Source organism: Punica granatum, chromosome 2, assembly GCF_007655135.1.
Source record: "Punica granatum isolate Tunisia-2019 chromosome 2, ASM765513v2, whole genome shotgun sequence".
In the NCBI taxonomy this organism is placed as follows: Eukaryota; Viridiplantae; Streptophyta; class Magnoliopsida; order Myrtales; family Lythraceae; genus Punica; species Punica granatum.
The window spans coordinates 1,561,195-1,565,921 of NC_045128.1; the positions used below are offsets into that span (position 1 = coordinate 1,561,195).

The following is a 4,727-nucleotide window of genomic DNA, read 5'->3' on the forward strand; positions in this document are numbered from 1 at the left end:
CATCAAAAGATTATTTAGGGACTTCTCATCCTCCTTTTTCTATATGTACAAAAAAAATTATATATATAGTCACTTCGAAATATGATTTAAAAACTAACTGATCAAACATATAATACCTCATAACAACAGTACGAGTTCTCCCGTGATGCCTAGTGTTAGTGAAATGAATGACGTGAACGTTGGTCCGCAAAGGATAGAAGCCACGGTTCTTTCTCCAACATCTCTATTTTAATTCCAGTGGCTTTACTCATTCCCTCTACTAAAGCCTTCGCCTCTGATCTCTAATTTATACATGTTAACTTCCTCCCCGTCTAAGCCTTGTAAAATAGGTCTAAATAGCAGAGAAAGAGCGTGTAGCGTAGCGGTGGCGCATGCTCTTGTCTATTAATCAAGAGATCGGATTTGATTCTTGTTATGAGATTACCCATATCCATTTATTAGTTATTAGAATTTTATATAATTGCACTAGGCTTATGAGCTTTCGTTGTAACTATAAAAATGTCTAAATAGCCTATCATCTTCAAAAATCGGAAAGGTCTATTGACCTTCAGATGACCAATAGATTATTTATCTATTCATCAATAATTGCAATCCAACTTCAAAAAGTTATTGTACAAAAAATGTGATTGCGCCTGAGAATCCCCCTAAAAAAACCCCAACAGTTTCGGGTTTGGTTTGTCCGGTTCTTACACTTCCGCACTTGAGAGAGAATGTGAGAAAACCGATTGGGCCGTGTAGTAAAAGTCCCACCATAGATAGGGACCTTTATATATTGGTATCAACTAGGTCTGATAGTCCTGTCACTGCAAGAAATTGGAGAATCAGGATTCGGTCGTAGTAGTTCTTCAAAATGGCTGAGGAAATGAAGGCATGGAATGCGGTACCTGCAGGGCCCTCTTTGCTGAGTCAATTCCCGAACTTCCTCCTGTCGGTCTGGTTCAAGTATGGGAAGCTGGGTTACCACTACCTGACCTCGACCGCCACGTACCTGTTGCTTGTGCCACTTTTGGGTGCAGCCTTGGTCCACCTGGCCACCCTGACTCTCGATGATCAACCTCCCAAGCAATCTTCAGTTCAACCTTGTGACGGCTGGACTTTGCTCGGCCCTAGTGGTTTTCCTAGCCACGGTTTACTTCATGACCCGGCCAAGGAGAGTTTACTCATGGAATTCTCGTCGTGCTACAAGCCCGAGGCAGCCTTGAAGTGCATGAGAGAGGTGATGCTAAGGCGTGCCAAGCTTACAGGCATATTCACCGAGGAGAACCTAGACTTCATGAGGAAGATTCTTGAGCGATCAGGTCTGGGGTAGGAGACATACATTCCCGAGTCATTGCACTGCAACCCTCCAAACATGTGCATGGCTGAGGCCAGGAAAGGAAGCCGAGACATTCATTTTCGGGGCCATGGACGAGCTCCTCTCTAAGACCAGAGTGAAGGCCAAGGACATCGGGATCTTGGTGGTGAATTGTAGCTTGTTCAACCCGATGCCATCTTTATACGCAATGTTGTGAATCACTACAAGCTGAGGAGCAACATCCTAAGCTACAACCTTGGTGGGATGGGATGCAGCGCTGGGCTAATCTCCATTGACCTTGCCAAACAACTCTTACTGGTATAATTTAGTTATCCGTTCAATATGTTGATGCACAAGTTTTTGCACGTGTCATTCCAAACTTGTTGATTAGGCATCATCATGGTTGTTCGAAAACCATCAACGTAGCTGCAAGTATTAATGTTTGTTTTCTAATTAATACTTAAAAGAAATATTCTCCAATAAGATAAGTTTTAATTTTCACTGCAAGAAAAGTTGGCATTTTTTAGGGATATTTCTGACGGAGTTTTTTGAGAAAATTTTCAATGGAATTTTTCGAGAAAATTTTTAGCTGGAAAATAAAATTATCTTTGGTAGAAAAAAAAATTATTTCCCTAGGAGATTTCCGATGAAATTTTCCTTGAAAAAATAAAAATAATAAAAATAATTCTTCGGTTTCAAAATTCTCTAGAAAGATTAAAAGAATAAAATATTTACAAAATAACAAATTAAAATTTTAATTAATTTTAGAAAAGCATTTTACATTAAGATGCCACTTATGATCAACAAGAACATATAGCTGGGTTAATAAGGAGATTTGTCATCCATAGGGAAGGTTAAAGTTCATGCTAAACGAATTGCAAGAAATTTCTCAAAAAAATTCGTAATAAAAATTTAGGATGAGTATTTTTCCAAGGAAAAATTTGTTCCTTTGAAATGCATCGAAAATCGATGTCAAACGGAACTTTCCCTTAGAGAATAGCAAATTTTTGTAGTGTTTAATTTTTTTTAATATATTGCTTTAACGAATGATCAACAGGGAAATCCCAACTCCTTTGCCCTAGTTGAGAATCTCAACCTCAACAGCTATACTGGACAGGTCGATGCTCTACGAACTGCCTCTTCAGAATCGGCAGAGCTGCCATCCTCCTCTCGAACCGGTGCTCAGAACATTGCCGCTCCAAGTACCAGCTCATCCACACCGTGCGGCACCCACAAGGGTGCAAATGACAAATCCTACCGATGCTTTTTCCAGCAAGAGGATGAGGACAAGAAGATCGGCGTTACCCTCTCAAAAGACCTTATGGTGATGTCTGGAGAAGCCCTGAAGACGAACATCACAACCCGAGGTCCACTCGTCCTCCCGATGTCTGAGAAAATCCTCTTCTTCTCAACGCTAGTTGCAAGAAAAATCTGAAGATAAAGCCATATATTCCCAATTTCAAGCTCGCTCTCGAGCACTTTTGTGTCCATGCCAGTGGGAGGGCGGTCTTGGATGAGCTTGAGAAGAACCTTAAACTCATCCACTGGCACATAAAACTTTCCAGGATGACCCCGTATATGTTCGGGAACACATCGAGTAGTTCCCTTTGGTATGAACTACCTTACTTCGAAGCTGAAGGCAGGATCAAACGAGACGATCGGATGTGGCAGATTGCTTTTGGGTCAGGAGTTAAGTGTAATAGTGCGGTGTGGAAGGCGCTAAGGACCATCAATCCGATCAAAGAGAAGAACCCTTGGATGGATAAGATCGACGGATTCCCAGTTCACGTGCCAAAGGTTGCATCCTTTGATGTTACCAAATCTTGATTATTCATCATTTATCTGAGTAAACATATCATTAGGGTTTGAAGAAATTGAATTCCACGTCTCTTTTTGGTTGCTAGTGTTCATGTGTATCAATAAGGAATGCAATATCGTGGCACAGGAACTCGCGTAAAGGTTTTGGGTTTGATTTTTTAAAGACGGACTAATCGTATCTCTTTGTTAGGCTTTCTATTTTCTTATATTAGTTTCATGGGCCTCTCTTGTAAATAAAAAAAAAATTGTATTCAAGGTATAATAATTGCATTTAACTTATATGTGCGTCAATCTATCTATATATAATAATTAGTTTCCGATTCCATGTTATGCAAGGATTATTCTACATAAATAATTTGGATTGAAATGTTTAGGTAAAATTAAGTAGATAGCTCATTGTCATTCTATAAATTTCAAATTAAATAAATCGTTAAAAAATAGCAAATAAGACATATCACCTAATGAAAAAATTGTCATAGTTGTAGATGAAACAATAATAATGATGTTAAAAGATAATTCCAATATTCTCTAAATTAAAGTATTATCTTACTGAAGCTTGATATAAGATTTTCTGTAGATTTCTGTGGAAAGGATAGAGAGTAAGAGAATAAAAATAAATAGAAATCAATACTAAAATATTAAACAAATGAAAGTAGACTATTTAGATTATATTTTGTAATTAAAAATCTTTGTAATATGAAATTGTAAAAGTTTTTCTGCTATAAAAAGATCATAAGAATGTTGACAAGTTGAAATTTTTTTGGTCAAATCGACAAGAAATTGATAGTAAATTTTAATAATATACACAACAATAGAAGTGCGCCAATTACAAAAGTGGAATCAAACTAAACAATGCTTAGATATCATGCATACATAAATAATGCAAATAAATATAACTTTCAGAATCTACAACTTGTAAGCAAATAAATAATGCAACTTGAATTTCCAAACCCTCAGCTCATCATTGAGCGACTTCTCATTCGACCACATGAGATAGCTTTATCGTAAGAAAAAAAATTATTGTTGACAATTATGATTATTGTTAAAATCAATAAATTCATATATTAAAGGGTAAATTATACTAATGGTCCAAAAAGTTTTACAAATGTTTTAATATGGTACAAAAAGTTTTTTTTGCTATTTGATGGTACAAAATGTTTCAAAGTTATTTCGGTATAGTACAAACCGTCATCTCGCCATTGACGCTGTCAAGTCGACGCTGATTGTGCAAAACCGGTTTTTGTGAGACGTTACATGATGGTGCAAAATGTTTTGAAGTTGTAATTTAATAGTACAAAATATTTTACGTAAGTTACATGATGGTGCAAAATTTACAGTCTTGTAAAGGATGGCTTGACGGCGTTAATGGCGAGATGACGATTTGTACTATACTGAAACAATTTTGAAATATCTTATATCATTAAATAGCAAAAAAAATTATTTATACCATATTGAAACATTTATAAAATTTTTTGAATCACCAGTGCAATTTACCCTATATTAAATATTGATTGGCAAATGGTTGTCAGTCCAAGTGTAAAATTTTATAATGAGGAGTGTCGGTGCTTCATCTAAATAATCTCCATGGCCCACCTGATATATTTTATTACTTATT

The 4,727-nt window shown here is 36.5% G+C and overlaps 1 pseudogene; it reads left to right on the plus strand.

Moving 5' to 3' along the window:
- The first annotated feature begins 850 nt into the window (after nt 1-850).
- On the plus strand, nt 851-3,158 carry LOC116196717 (annotated as a pseudogene).
- The last annotated feature ends 1,569 nt before the right edge of the window (nt 3,159-4,727 follow it).